The following is a 16,544-nucleotide window of genomic DNA, read 5'->3' as shown; positions in this document are numbered from 1 at the left end:
GTTTACCACTTAGTTTGTGACAAACGCTCCTAACCTTGAAGAGGTTTGCCACACTATATAGGTATATGTATTTATACATGTGTATATGTATGTATGCGTGTATGGATATATTTACCCAAAAAAAATATATGGGGGATTGGAAATGATGCAGACAATTACATTGATGGAGCCAATATTCTTTCCGCAATATTAAGCTGATCAACCACCTAAAAAAGTATTTAATTTTTTAAACATTGAGAGTGCTCTGACCCTGGTGCTGGAGGAGGTACTCAGCTGGAGGTTGAATGTTTGAAGGGGTACGGGACTATAAAGAGTTGGGGAACCACTGATCTGGTGTATATTTACATCATTACCACCCTCAGGAAAGTGGTACTTAGCAGAGGGCTGGGCAAAGCAGCATTTAAAAAATTAAAATACGACGACTGTGTCCTTGAGAGTATTAACATCCATAATCCAATGTGCCTTGTCATTGTCAAAGGACTGGCTGGCTCAGTGAAGTGGTTGTCTACTTTTGCTTGACACTGCAAGTCCAAATCTCCAACCAACTCTGCCAGTTTTGGCACAGTTTGGGGCCATAGAGTAGTCACATGATTGGCCACATGGTGGCACTACAGGAAAGGAAGTGAATAGATGCATAGACAGTTTTTATATTTCCAGAATGATTATGCAGTGCGTGCTTTATTCATAATCATAGCACGAATTAACCAAAAAATACCATCAGACCACTTTATCATGACAAAACCTCAATTTTTATTATTTTGAATGAACTAATAACAATTTTAGACATAGAGCAGTATCACTTCCTATCACACACTACTCAAATTAAATTTAGAATAGATATGATTGCACTGGAGAGACACCCTCATTTGGTTGTTCATATGGCGTTATGGGATCCATTGTTGATCTGTGTTGGATTATCTAGCCAGGGCCAGACCCACCATGTTCTGGGCTCTGCTGAAGATGGAATAGTACTGTCGGATGAAGATGTCACCCAGAATCCACAGGTCGGAGCTACTAGACTGGAGACCGGTACGGCAGCCATAGTAGGTGGACTGTACGGGTGGCAGAGAGAGAGAGAACATGTCAAAACAATGTTACGATCACTTCAAGGCTCCCTAAGATCTACCACAGAAACACACAATCACACACACACACACACCTGGCGGACGTAGGTGGAGGCTGGGAGAGTGAAGGCCTGTCCGTGGATGTGGAAGACCATCGATGGCATGTTGTTGATGTTGTTACAGTTCACCACATTCTGAAAAAGACAAATAGAGGGAGGAGAGAGAGGTGTGAGAGGAGAGAGAGACGATGAATGAAACAGCGTTTGCTTTGTGAGGTAGACTGTGTGAGTTATTTTCTGGTTCTTGTTGAGTTATGTCAGTAGTGGTGATGGGAACACATCATCAACACAACGTTATGCCTGTTTCTTTGTGACACATCACCAAAACAATATTACATGACTTACGTCTCCGTTGGCGGAGTGGGCTCCCACAGCACGGGCCATGCTGGAGATGTCGGCCTGAGGTCCCACAATATTAGAGGTGCCGGTGTCCACGATGGCCTGGCAGCCGCCGTTACAGGCCACAATCTGGCCGTTCACAGTCACACTGCAATGGACACACAGATATACACAGATCAGGAAGAGATGGCTGCTTGAGAACAGTACTCAACCACTTCATCTACCAGTTACATAGGATTATATAACCCATTAATAACCATTTATAACCCTAGAAAACGTACTGTAACTGCAATAGTACCTGTCGACGGTGATCTGCCAGTACATCTGAGAGGACAGGGGGATCCATGCGATCTGGCCGGAGTAGTGGTTGGTGTCAACGCCTCCGAAGGTCACCATGCTACCTACCGCAGAGTTACTGGAGATGGACGACAACAGAGAGCGAGAGGGAGAGAGAGGGGGGAGAAAGAGAGAGAGAGAGAGAGAGAGAGAGAGAGAGAGAGAGAGAGAGAGAGAGAGAAAGAGAGAAAGAGAGAGAGAAGTTGTGTCAGTTCATATTTCCATGTCTGCCAAGCCATGATGGTTTGTAGGAGCCATGTAGCTCTGGTCAACAGTAGTGCACTATACAGGCAATAGGGTTCCATTACAGAAATAGCCCTGGTTGACCTCCACTCTGACCACTCACCGAGTCAGGTAGACAGAGAACATGTCCTGGTTGACGAGATGCTGGGTCATCATGTTGTCAAAGACTGGTGTGGCCTGAGAGGCAGCCAGGCGGGGGTAAGCCAGACCCAGGATACCATCAGCCTTCATATGAGCCATGAAGGGAGCCTCCGATTGACTCAGCCCAAAGATCTGGTTCTTCACAGGGATCCCACCCACCTACAGAGGACCAAGAAGAGGAGGATAATATTTGAGATAGTACTGAAAACTACACAATGTTTCCAGTCCTCATGTTGTTGTGTTGAATTCTGTTCCTTACCACAACGGTGTCGAAGCCCTCGAAGCCAGTCATACTGCCAGTACCGTATTGGATGGACAGGCTCTTCCCAGCATTCTTGAAGGTAGAGGACAAACCGGGGTTGAACCTGTTGTGGTTGGCTGGAAGGAGGGGAGACACGATTAGCCTGGCAGTGTTTGTGTGTGTGTGTGTGTGTGTGTGTGTGTGTTTGTGCGTGTGTGTGTGTATTTTGGCGTGTGCGTGTGTGTGTTTGTGTGTGTGTGTTACAAACCGCAAGCTGCGCTGCTGCAGTAGACGGAGGGAATCCACAGGTTGGATGATCCAGTGTCAAAGATGACTGTGAAGGACTGAGGTGGAGTTCCAATGGAGATCACTCCAAAGTACGCCAACTAGAGAAGATCAAATAATGAACTAAATACTTGTATTAATAAATACCTCCCCCTACAAAGTACGCCAACTGGAGAAGATCAAATAATGAACTAAATACTTTTATTAATAAATACCTCCCCTACAAAGTACGCCAACTGGAGAAGATCAAATAATGAACTAAATACTTGTATTAATAAATACCTCCCCTACAAAGTACGCCAACTAGAGAAGATCAAATAATGAACTAAATATTTGTATAATAAATACCTCCCCCTACAAAGTACGCCAACTAGAGAAGATCAAATAATGAACTAAATATTTGTATTAATAAATACCTCCCCCTACAAAGTACGCCAACTAGAGAAGATCAAATAATGAACTAAATATTTGTATAATAAATACCTCCCCCTACAAAGTACGCCAACTAGAGAAGATCAAATAATGAACTAAATACTTGTATTAATAAATACCTCCCCCTACAAAGTACGCCAACTGGAGAAGATCAAATAATGAACTAAATATTTGTATTAATAAATACCTCCCCCTACAAAGTACGCCAACTAGAGAAGATCAAATAATGAAATAATCATTTGTATTAATAAATACCTCCCCTACCCTATGATATTATAAGAATTAGCTGAATTACACCAGAATACCTACAGGTCATCAGTAGGTCATTTCAAACTAAAGTTTTCCTGGTGGATCAATAATTAATTTAGGAAGAAGAAGCCAAAAGACGTGCTTCAGCCTTCTCTGCTGCCTTACATAGTGGAACGTGTTAAGTGCTATACATTCTCATGCTTACATCAGCGTCGTTGGTCATCTGCTCGCTGGAGACATATAGGCTCTGGTCGTCAAACCTGGTGGGGTTGAAAGGGAACTTCCCCTGTACTCATTCCACAGACCCTGCTCCTCCAGGCTCTCCCTGGCACTCTTCCCCTTGATCAGCGGCACCCTGTGGAGGAGGACAAAGTCTGGTTGGGCAAGCAGCTCAGGTCCAGCAGGTTTCTGGTCAAAGGTCCAAGACCTTCTGGTCAAACCATTGTAATAAACGTTATGGCAGCATAGGCTAAACAACTGTGTGTGACTATTCAAATCATTCACTCATTTCGGGGTATTACACTTTTCACTGCCTTCTGATCTGTTGCGTAATGTAAATATGGGAGAATAGCAGGAGTATAGCAGGGTATAGCAGGAGTATAGCAGGAGAATAGCAGGAGTACAGCAGGAGAATTGCAGGAGTATAGCAGGAGAACAGCAGGAGTATAACAGGGGTATAACATGATTAACGTACTGGATGATGCATTCGTAGAGTGCCACCACGGCACACAGAACGATAGCCCACTTCATGATGTGATGTCTGGTCTCCTCAGCGATCACCTGTCGAACTCGTTCACCTGTGCAAAGAAGCAATTCGTAAATCAACCCATCAAACATAATGTATCGCAATTCTTTTGCTCAGCGTAAATCAAGCGAGGTAGAGACCTTGAGAGGAACCAGACTCACCTGTAGATGCCTGTGGATGAGTGATCTGAGACGTGTGTTGTCTTATATACAGACGGTCCACGGTTCTAACTCTGCGTTCTTTATCGCCACGATAAGAGAGTATCCACCTGCCATGATAAGTAATGGTGAAATAATGGACGACCTCGAGACAATGTCAATCTGACGATAACCTGTACAGTATGTTGGTTCCAACGGCTACATTACAGTAATGTGTGTATACTGTTGAAATGTGCCAGTTCTAATCATGTAATGGCTAACCTGCCAGACTTCTCTCTAGGATATGAGATGACTTGTGTAGACTCAGTGATATAAAGTAAAGGTCCCCACTTGCAAATACCCTCCTATCAGCACACTTTTCCCTCACACGGTTTACTTTAGGATTAGGCATCCTTATTAAGGCTACTGTATCTCTGTTAGGACACGATACCTATCAGCCAGGGATTATGTCATTAACTAACATGGCACATTCACTAGAACATTCACAATGTTAACAAATATCTTGGTGATTATTTAAAGATGAATGTCACTATATGTTTCAAATTGTAACTTTCTTCATGCGGCGAAGGAGAGTCGGACCAAAATGCAGCGTGTAGATTACGATCCATGTTTAATGAAAAAAAACGTAAAACACGAATCAATGCAAATACTACAAAACAAAAAGAACGTAACGAAAACCGAAACAGCCTATACTCGTGTAAACTAACATAGAGACAGGAACAAGGACACTGAGGACAATCACCCACGAAACACACAAAGAATATGGCTGCCTAAATATGGTTCCCATTCAGAGACAACGATAATCACCTGACTCTGATTGAGAACCGCCCCAGGCAGCCATAGACTAATGCTAGACATCCCACAAAACCCCAAGACAAAAACGCACCACAATAACCCATGTCACACCCTGGCCTGACCGAATAAATGAAGAATAAACATAATATATTTCGACCAGGGCGTGACAGAACCCCCCCCTAAGGTGCGGACTCCCGGACGCACATAAAAACAATATGGAGGGTCCGGGTGGGCGTCTGTCCATGGTGGCGGCTCTGGCTCTGGAGCGGGACGTGGAACCCACTCTATAAATGTCTTAGTCCCCCCTCCTCGCGTCCTAGGATAGTCCACCCTCGCCGCCGACCATGGCCTAGTAGTCCTCACCCGGGACTGAGCGGCAGCTCGGGACTGAGGGGCAGCTCGGGACTGAGGCAGCTCGGGACTGAGGGGCAGCTCGAGAATGAGGGGAAGCTCGGGACTGAGAGGAAGCCCAGCACTGAGAGAAAGCCCAGCACTGAGAGAAAGCTCAGCCAGGTAGTTGAATCCGGCAGATCCTGGCTGGCTGGCAGTTCTGGCAGATCCTGGCTGACTGGCGGATCTGGAAGAATCTGGTTGACTGGCGGATCTGGAAGAGTCTGGTTGACTGGCGGATCTGGAAGAGTCTGGTTGACTGGCAGATCTGGAAGAGTCTGGTTGACTGGCAGATCTGGAAGAGTCTGGTTGACTGGCAGATCTGGAAGAGTCTGGTTGACTGGCAGATCTGGAAGAGTCTGGCTGACTGGCAGATCTGGAAGAGTCTGGCTGACTGGTAGATCTGGAAGAGCCTGGCTGACTGGCAGATCTGGAAGAGTCTGGCTGACTGGCGGATCCTGGCTGACTGGCAGATCTGGAAGAGTCTGGCTGACTGGCGGATCCTGGCTGACTGGCAGATCTGGAAGAGTCTGGCTGACTGGCGGATCTGGAAGAGTCTGGTTGACTGGCGTGACACAAATAGAAAACATAATGGACATTCAACACAAAACACAACGTTACTTCTGGGGCAAGTGGTCATATGTCTTCATTGATCAGCAAAACAAATATATATGTCCTTTGAGATTAAAAAAATAATCCTCTATTTAAATATTTTATTATACAACAGATACACAAGAAGTAAAATGTAAACAACCCCAACCCCCAGAATACGTACAGGTGAAGTCAGAAGTTTGCATACAAATACATTTAAACTCAGTTTTTCACAATTCATTTCATCCAAGTAAAGTTAGGATCACCACTTTATTCTAAGAATGTGAAATGTCAGAATAATAGTAGAGATAATTATTTATTTCAGCTTTTATTTCTTTCATCACCTTCCCAGTGGGTCAGAAGTTTACATACTAATTGAGTGTATTTGGTAGCATCGCCTTTAAATTGTTTAACTTGGGTCAAACGTTTCAGGTAGCTTTCCACAAGCTTCCCACAATAAGTTGGGTGAATTTTGGCCCATTCCTCCTGACAGAGTAACTGAGTCAGGTTTGTTGGCCTCCGTGCTTGCAAAAGCTTTTTCAGTTCTTCCCACATATTTCCCATAGGATTGAGGTCAGGGCTTTGTGAAGGCCATTCTAATACCTTGACTTTGTTGTCCTTTTTGCCACAACTTTGGAAGTATGCTTGGGGTCATTGTCCATTTGTAAGACCCATTTGCGACCAGGCTTTAACTTCCTGACTGATGTCTTGAGATGTTGCTTCATTATATCACATAATTATTTTTCTCCATGATGTCATCTATTTTGTGAAGTGCACCAGTCCCTCCTGCAGCAAAGCACCCCCACAACATGATGCTGCCACCCCCTTGCTTCACGGTTTGGATTATATTCTTTGGCTTGCAAGCCTCCCCCTCTTTCCTCCAAACACAACAATGGTCATTATGGCCAAACAGTTCTATTTTTGTTTCATAAGACCAGACGACATTTCTCCAAAAAGTTCAATCTTCGTCCCCATGTGCAGATGCCAACTGTAGCCTGGCTTTTTTATGGCGGTTTTGGAGCAGTGGCTCCTTCCTTGCTGAGCTGCCTTTCAGGTTATGTCGATATAGGACTCGTTTTACTCTGGATATAGATACTTTTGTACCTGTTTCCTCCAGCATCTTCACAAGGTCCTTTGCTGTTGTTCTGGGATTGACTTGAACTTTTCGCACCAAAGCACGCTCCTCTCTAGGAGGTAGAACATGTCTCCTTCCTGAGCGGTATGACGGCTGCGTGGTCCCATGGTGTTTATACTTGCGTACTATTGTTTGTACAGATGAACGTGGTACCTTCAGGCATTTGGGAATTGCTCCCAAGGATGAACCAGACTTGTGGAGGTCTACATTTCTTTTTCTGAGGTCTTGGCTGATTTCTTTTGATTTTCCCATGATGTCAAGCAAAGAGGCACTGAGTTTGAAGGTAGGCCTTGAAATACATCCACAGGTACACCTCCAATTGACTCAAATTATGTCAATTAGCCTATCAGAAACTTCTAAAGCCATGACATGCTTTTATGGAATTTTCCAAGATGTTTAAAGGAACAGTCAGGCAAAACCATCAAGCGCTATGATGAAACTGGCTATCATGAGGAATGGAAGACCCAGAGTTACCTCTGCTGCAGAGGATATGTTCATTAGAGTTAACTGCACCTCAGGTTGCAGCCCAAATAAATGCTTCAAAGTGTTCAAGTCACAAACACTTCTCAACATCAACTCTTCAGAGGAGACTACATGAATCAGGGCTTCAGGTTCGAATTGCTGCAAAGAAACCACTACTAAAGGACACCAATAAGAAAAAGAGGCTTGATTGGGCCAAGAAACACGAGCAATGGACATTAGACTAGTGGAAATCATTCCGTTGGTCTGATTAGTCCAAACTTGAGATTTTTGGTTCCAACCATCGTGTCTTTCTGAGACGCAGAGGAGACGAACAGATGATCTCTGCATGTGTGGTTCCCACCGTGAAGCATGGAGGAGGAGGTGTGATTCTGTGGAGGTGCTTTGCTGGTGACACTGTCAGTGATTTATTTAGAATTCAAGGCACAATTAAACAGCATGGCTACCACAGCATTCTCCAGCGATACGCCATCCCATCTGGTGTGGGACAATCATCTGTACTTAGTGGGACAACAATTTGTTTTCAACAGAACAATGATCCAACACACCTCTAGGCTGTGTATGGGCTATTTGACCAAGAAGGAGAGTGATGGAGTGCTGCATCAGATGACCTGGCCCCCACAATCACCCGACCTCAAACCATTTGAGATGGTTTGGGATGAGTTCGACTGCAGAGGGAAGGAAAAGCAACCAACAAGTGCTCAGCATATGTGGGAACTCCTTCAATACTGTTGGAAAAGCATTCCAGGTGAAGCTGGTTGAGAGAATGCCAAGAGGGTGCAAGGCTGTCATCAAGGCAGAGGGTGGCTACTATTTGTTGAACACTTCTTTGGTTACTACATGATTTTATATGTCTAATTTCAGAGTTTTTATTTCTTCACAATTATTCTACAATGTAGAAATAGTACAAATAAAATAAAAACTTGAATAAGTAGGTGTGTCCAGACTGCTACTGTACGTATGCAGAATTTCTAGTACAGAAGCACTAGTAAATAGTTAAAAATCTCATCATACATATGTAGAATTTCAAACGCAGAAGCATAAAACAAAATAGGTAAACAACAGTGGGAAAAGTTGTGTCTTAAAGTAAAGTACACACTTCATATCTTAGTGGAATCTTCAAGGTTCATACACTATATACACATAGTAGTAGGCACTTGAATCTATGTCAGTCTCTCTCTCTCGATTTCTCTCTCACTCTTTCAATCTCTGTCTGTCTCTGGGCCCTCTGAAATCCAGGTTTTCCCTGCACCTTCGCTCCAGGGCTTTCATGTTGATCACTTCCACCTCCACTAGAAGCCTGGGGGGCCGATGAGCTGTATCAGCTGAGTGAGAGCTCCCTGAGTGTCTGCCTCGATGTCTAGGCAACTGGCTGGCTCCAGGACACCTGGAAGGCCTGGTGCCCACGTCCAGGCCAGAGCTCCTGTGCTTTGTTGCCTCAGAGAGTTAGGTGTCTCTGAGTGGGTGTGGGTGAGGTTGGAGAAAGACAGACTCGGAGGAGGAGCTGCACTCGAAAGGGAGGGAGGGATTGATTGATGGAGGGAGGGAGGGAGCGAGGGCAGGAGAGAGGGGTAATGGGTTTACAAGAATGAGGAGAGGAAGAGAGTTAGATGATCAATGTCAAGAATAAAACCAGAAATATAAACGGTACAGCATATGTTCATTGCAGGAAATATGTTGGGAGCATATAGTCAGGGCCAGATACTGTATGTCTAGAGCTTAGGTCTGGACTGTAGTGGTCAGGCAGGTCTTACGTGTGTGACACAGAAGTGTTCACAATGGAGTAGCAGCTACTGTCTGATGTTGAGGGACACTCCTGTGTCTGCTGCTATAGACCTCGGCAGGTCCTCCTCTGAAACACCATGGGAGACAGCAGAACTGTTTTAGGTGTTTTCACACACAAGTCAGACAGGGTTAGGACCTTGGCTTGCAAGTTGTGACTGTGGTTGTAGCTGGGGTCTGGAGGCAGGTCAGACAGGGATGGACCCACACATGCAGGGGAGGGAGTTGAGGGAGGGGGGTTGGGGTGAGGAGGGTGAGGCGTAGCTTCATCAGGGCATTCATCATCTAGAGGCAGACGGGATGGACCCAAGGATGAGGCCAAGGCATGGCTGCGGGAAGACGTTCTGGGCTGAGGGAGTGTAGAACAGAGTCTGACTGAGGGTCCCACACCACCACATGCTGCACGTACTACGGCCCAGGACACACACACACAAATAGGTATTGTCGTGTTATCTGTTGGAAACAGTACTCACTCTCATGCCTCAATCTTCTGCCTTCCTTGTGTTCCAGTAGGCATGAATATGAGACAATGAAGTCTGGCAATCGAAGCTACAGCATTACCTGTGTTGTCGGTCAGGTGAAACAGGTCCAGACCACAACATTGGAACGTTCCTCACCTTCCCTCTGAGGGTGTCGTAAGCTGTTTATCACCCGTACACACCTGATCTTGCTTCTGCTCCCTTCACTCCCACTCAGGGCTGTAAATTGTGTGTGTGTGTGTGTGTGTGTGTGTGTGTGTGTGTGTGTGTGTGTGTGTGTGTGTGTGTGTGTGTGTGTGTGTGTGTGTGTGTGTGTGTGTGTGTGTGTGTGTGTGTGTGTGTGTGTGTGTGTGTGTGTGTGTGTGTACTCGGCCTTGTCTCAGGATGGTAAGTTGGTTGAAGATATCCTTCTGAGTTGTGTGGGGGAGTTTGTGTTTGGCAAAGTGGGTGGGGTTATATCCTTCCTGTTTGACCCTATCTCCGTGGCATCATCGGATGGGGCCACAGTGTCTCCTGACCCCTCCTGTCTCAGCCTCCAGTATTGCGCTTTTAGTCGTTTATGTATCGGCTAGGGTCAGTTTGTTATATCTGGAGTACTTCTGTCTTATCCTGTGTCCGTGTGAATTTAAGTATGCTCTAATTCCCTCTTTCTCTCTTTCTCTCGGAGGACCCTGAGCCTAGGACCATGCCTCAGACCCTGGCATGATGACTCCTTCCACCCGCACAGCCAGAAAAAAGACTGTCCACCTCATAGCCTAGTTCCTCTCTAGGTTTCTTCCTAGGTTTTGGCCTTTGTAGGAGTTTTCCTAGCCACCATGCTTCTACACCTGCATTGCTTGCTGTTTAGGGTTTTAGGGTGGGTTTCCTGTACAGCACTTTCAGATATCAGCTCATGTACGAAGGGCTAAATAATTCAATTTTGATTTGATTTTTGATGAGTGTGTGTGTGTGTGTGTGTGTGTGTGTGTGTGTGTGTGTGTGTGTGTGTGTGTGTGTGTGTGTCTTTAGTATTCCAGACATCATAGGAATGGTGAGACATCTCCATAGCAGCGGGACCTACTTTCAGCACTTCTCCTCCCTTCCCTCTCCTTTTCTCCATCTCCTTGAATATATATTATTTGATTTATTTTTGTGCAATAACTTCCGACTTTAACTGTCAAATCACTGAAACCTGCTCACCTCTGCGCCTGATTCCACCCACCTTGGTACATCGTGACAGAACCCGCACCACCATGGAATCAGCAGGAGCAGCCGCGTCTCTCCTCTCCCATCGATGGAAGAGAGGATCTCCATCACACCAGCGTGATTCCAGGATTGGTTCTGCCAAGGTTCTGCCATGGAGAGGATGGATGGAGTGGGAGAGGAGTGGCCTTCCCACTCTCATCTCTAGCACCCTTCTTCAGCACCTCCTGTTCCTGGTGATCACATCTGGCTCCGAGGCTCTTGGCTGACGCCACGGGAGTATGACGGAACAGCGGCTGGGTGCTAGGGATTCCTCCTTCAACTGGAATTATACCTGGCTGTGCGTCCTGCTCCCTCTGGAGTGAGAGCCTGAGCACCCTCGTCTCCCCTGTTTGACTGGCGAGCCCTCGGGGGCCAACGAGTGAATGGTCCGACTCAGCGAGGGATACTTCACGGACCGCCCGCCGATTCTGAGCCACACGCTCCAGAGGCCGGGGCGGGTGCACGCTGTTCCACCTGCGTCAGGAGACGAGGAGCGTACAGGACTTTGCTGCTCTGGATTTCAGGACCTTGGCCGCAGGAGCAGGATGGAACAACAGGGCCTTGATCGACCATTTCAGATGCAGTCTCAGGAGGACGTCCATGGGGAGCTGGCAAGTCGGGACACCACATTCACACTGGATGAACTCATCGACTTGGCTATCCGTCTCGACAACCTGCTGGCTTCCATGGCGTTCAGATCAGGCCCTGTTGTTTCCACTTCCCAGCCCTCCTGCCCCTATCCCTATGGATTTAGGAGTAGCGGCTTCGAAGGAGACCGGAGGAGGGAGTGTCCTCCTGCACCAGTTGTGGTCGACGAGGGTACACGTCCGACCGGTGCTGGAGGAACTTTTCTGGGAGTCGGGAGGGCAGGCGGAGCACTGTTCGTTCACCCCAGGTGAGTAAGCACCAGACTGACCCAGAGCTTCCTGTCGGTCGTGTGTGTGTTGACTTCTTTCCTGTTTTTTTCCCTCTCTACAGCATAAGGCGCTAGTCGATTCAGGCGCAGCTGGGATTTTCATGGATCGTGGGCTTGCGTTAAGGCTAGGGATTCCCTTGGTGTCGTTAGACCTACCTTTCCCGATGCACTCCTTGAATAGCCGACCATTAGGAGGAGAGTAACTAGGGAGGAACTAGGGAGGCTACGGTGCCGCTGGACATGGTAACGCAGGGGATCATAAGGAGCATTAGTCTGTTCCTTATAGATTCACTTGCGTTTCCAGTGGTGTTCGGGGTTCCTGGTTAGCTAAACACAACCCCGGTGATTTCCTGGCGACAGGGGCTCTTAGGGTGTGGTCAGAGAGTGTTCAGGTTGGTGTATAGGAGTTACCGTTGGTGCGACTACAGTGGAGAGTCAGACCAAGTTTCCACCGTGGGCGCATTCCCTCTGAATATGCCGATTTGGCTATCGCCTTCAGTAAAAAGAGGGCGACCCAGTTACCACCCCATCGTCGAGAGGACTGCGTGATAAACCTTCTGGAGAACGCTGCACTTCCTATTAGTCATGTGTATCCATTGTTCCAGGATGAGACGGTAGCGATGGATACATATGTTGCTGAATCGCTGGGACCGCACATTCGGCCCTCCATATCACCCGTCTCCTCGAGCTTCTTTTTTTGTGAAGAAGGATGGAGGTCTGCGTCCGTGCGTTGATTATAGAGGTCTAAATTCCATCACAGTGGGGTTTAGTTACACACTACCTCTCATCGCTACGGCGATGGAATCATTTCACGGGCGCGCTTCTTCACAAAACTGGACCTGAGTAAGCGCGTATAATCTGGTGCGTATCCGGAGAGGAGATGAGTGAAAACCACATTTAGTACTACATCTGGTCATTATGAGTACCGCGTCATGCCATACGGGTTGAAGAATGCTCCAGCAGTCTTCAATCCTTCGTAGATGAGATTCTCGGAGACCTGCTTGGGCAGGGAGTGGTAGTGTATATACGATGACATCTTGATCTATTCTGCCACACGCGCGGCGCATGTGACTCTGGTGCGTAAGGTACTTGGGTGACTGCTGGAGCATGACCCTGTATTGCAAAGGCGGAGAAATGTGAGTTTCAAACAGTCCGTTTCCTTCCCAGGGTGTCGTATTTCCACCTCCGGGTGGTGATGGAAGATGATCGCGTTACAGCCGTGCGTAATTGGCCGACTCACCACGGTGAAAGAAGTGCAGCGGTTTTAGGGTTTGCCAATTACTACAGGAGGTTTATCCGGGGTTTTGGTCCAGGTGGCTGCTCCCATCACCTCACTGCTGAAGGAGGACCGGTGCGCTTGCGTTGGTCAGCAGAGCGGGCAGAGCTTTCAGTCGTTTGAAGGAGCTGTTCACCAATGCGCCCGTGTTGAAGCATCCGGACCCCTCTTTAGCGTTCATAGTGGAGGTGGATGCGTCCGAGGCTGGGGTTGGAGCCGTGCTGTCCCAGCGCTCGGGCCTGCCACCCAAGCTCCGTCCGTGTGCCTTCTTTTCGAGCAAGCTCAGCCCAGCGGAGCAAAACTATGATGTGAGGGACCGAGAGTTGTTAGCTGTAGTCAGGGCTCTGAAGGTGTGGAGACATTGGCTTAGGGGGCTAAACACCTTTTTCATCTGGACTGACCATCGAATCTTTAGTATATCCGGGCAGCAAGGAGACTAAATCCACGTCAGGCTAGATGGGCCATGTTTTTTACCAGTTTCAGTTTTACCCTCTCATACCGGCCAGGCTCCCAAAACACCAAAGCCGACGCTCTGTCCTGCCTCTATGATACCGAGGAGCGATCCGTTGAGCCAACTCCCATAATTTCACCGTCATGTCTCGTGGCACGGTGGTATGGGAGGTGGATACAGAGATAGAGGAGGCGTCACGGTCAGAGCCGCCCCCCCAACTGTCCAGTGGGGACTCAGTACGTGCCGAGGGTCCGGGACAAGCTGATCGGTGGGCTCTACTCTCCCTCCTCGGGTCATCCGGGCATCAAGAGGAGAGTGCTGAGTCTGGAGGAGATACTGGTGGTCCACGCTAGCTAAAGACGTGAGATTTTATGTCTCCTCCTGCTCTGCTCAGTGTGTGCTCAGAGCAAGGATTTTCTTACCGACCTTCCCCGTCCCAGGAAGTACTACGATCCTGGTCGTTGTGGATCGTTTTAAGTCCTGTTGTCTCATCCCGTTGCCCGGTCTCCCTACGGCCCTGCAGACTATGCTCTTTTGAGACCCCTCTTTCAAAATCACTGAGATCGCTTCTTCTAGCCGTTGTATGGAAATAATGGGCAACTGGGCAGTTTTATGCAGGACCCTAAGCATGGTGTTGTTACGTTTTCAATGACGGCTTACCAAAAGGCAAAAGGTCTCCTGCCGGGACTGGAGTTTTAAAAAATTATAATAAATACAATATAAATATAGGACAATACACATCAAAACAAGAGAGACAACACTACATAAAAAGAGAGAGACCTAATACAACAACATAGCAAGGCAGCAGCATATGACAACACAGTATGGTAGCAAGCACAACATAACAACAACATGGTGACAACACAACATGGTAGCAGCACAAAACATGGTAGCAGCACAAAACATGGTACAAACATTATTGGGAACAGTCAACAGCACAAATGTCAAGAAGGTAGAGACAACAATACATCACACAATCCAGCCACAACTGTCAGGAAGAGTGTCCATGATTGAGTCTTTGAATGAAGAGATTGAGATAAAACTGTCCAGTTTGAGTGTTTGTTGCAGCTCGTTCCAGTCACTAGCTGCAGCAAACTGAAAAGAGGAGGACCAGGGATCTGTGTGCTTTGGGGACCTTTAACAGAATGTGACTGGCAGATCGAGTGTTGTATGTGGAGGATGAGGGCTGTAGTAGATATCTCAGATAGGGGGGAGTGAGGCCTAAGAGGGTTTTATAAATAAGCATCAACCAGTAGGTCTTATGAGGGTATACAGAGATGAACAATTTACAGAGTATAGAGTGCAGTGACAATATACTTTGTATCCCTCATTTACTCAATTGTTTCCTTTATTTAGGCAGTTATCTCTAGTTGGATGAGAACATTACCGCCCTCTACTGAAAGAGATAGAGGGAAGGCATGGTAACGTGTTGAACATGCATTGTATTGGATAATACATATTCACTACACAAATACTAGATATGTATACACGTTGCCTTTGATATCTCGGGAGATGCTGCGAAAAGTATTGGAGGATGCGGGCATCGATCCCGCTACCTCTCGCATGCTAAGCGAGCGCTCTACCATTTGAGCTAATCCCCCAGCTGTTGTTGAAGGGGAAGTTTTGAGTACTAGACTCACATCACTGCAAGAGTTTACAGTACTGGGCCAATTAGTTATCAGTGGCGAGGTTTCATCCACGAGTTGAAGATTTTTAAGCGAAAACTATAACATTAGCACAAAAAGATATGCGCATTCTACCTAAAAGGGGATGGTTGTAGCGAGAACAACAGGACATAACATTACGTGAGTCCAATGACTTAGACATAATGGTTATTCATGACAGTATTTGTACAAAAAAGTGTTTCCATGCGCTATTTGTCACATAATCTATTTCACCGACAAAAAAAAGCCACCCTTGTCGAATGTATTTTGTATTGTTGACGTTTACGAGTCATTTCAATTTCCTTGTACATTAGTTTTCGGGAAGGGACGCAGCTGACAGTGTCATGTGACCTTTCTAAGCCAATCGCAGGGTAAAAACAAACCAGCTCAATTCAGGAAGTGAGTCAGCTGACACATGTCATATTATCACAATCATATTGTAACATTAATCCAACTCAAAGAAAGATTTATTCGTTTAAAAAACTTGTAATACACTATTATTTATCGTGATTCAAACGTTATCTCACGTAAGATTCTAATGGTTGAAGTTTACAAAGTGCTGCTGCAGGATTTTGGACTCTGAATTCGTGATTTGACTACTCGTCTGCTCCATTCATGGCCAGTCCAGTCCCGAGTGTGTCTGAGTTGGTTGCCGAGGCTCGACGTGTGTACGAGCAGAGCTTCGGGGAGATGGTCCACAGGTGGCAGTGTAGTGCCCAGGCAGGGCCAACCTGATTGGGGAGCACATCGACTACAACCAAGGATTCGTCCTCCCTATGGTAATAATGTCATGAATGTTGTGTTTATTATATCAATGGTTGTTTATTTAGGACTGTAAAGTGTCGCTTGTATAGTCCAGTCCACACTGGGTACACAGATAAATGAACTCCCTGCCGCTTGCATTGACAGCTGAAGTACAGTACCAGTCAAAAGTTTGGAAACACCTAATCATTCATGGGTTTTTCTTTATTATCTTGATTTTTATTTATTTATTATTCTACATTGTAGACTATTAGTGAACCCGTCAAAACAATGAAATAACACATAGGGAATCATGTAGTAACCAAAA

At 46.5% G+C, this 16,544-nt stretch overlaps 1 non-coding gene and 1 pseudogene across 1 annotated transcript; both read right to left on the bottom strand.

Moving 5' to 3' along the window:
• Positions 1-914: 914 nt before the first annotated feature.
• LOC135535786 (pepsin A-like) lies at positions 915-4,139 on the bottom strand (annotated as a pseudogene).
• Positions 4,140-15,339: 11,200 nt separating this feature from the next.
• On the bottom strand, positions 15,340-15,412 carry trnaa-agc (transfer RNA alanine (anticodon AGC)). The gene has a single exon. It is a non-coding gene; the product is annotated as a tRNA-Ala (tRNA).
• Positions 15,413-16,544: the final 1,132 nt, after the last annotated feature.

This window comes from Oncorhynchus masou, unplaced genomic scaffold, assembly GCF_036934945.1.
Source record: "Oncorhynchus masou masou isolate Uvic2021 unplaced genomic scaffold, UVic_Omas_1.1 unplaced_scaffold_5159, whole genome shotgun sequence".
Taxonomy (NCBI): domain Eukaryota; kingdom Metazoa; phylum Chordata; class Actinopteri; order Salmoniformes; family Salmonidae; genus Oncorhynchus; species Oncorhynchus masou.
Note: the sequence above shows the minus strand (reverse complement) of the source record. Positions and strands in the feature narration are given on the sequence as shown.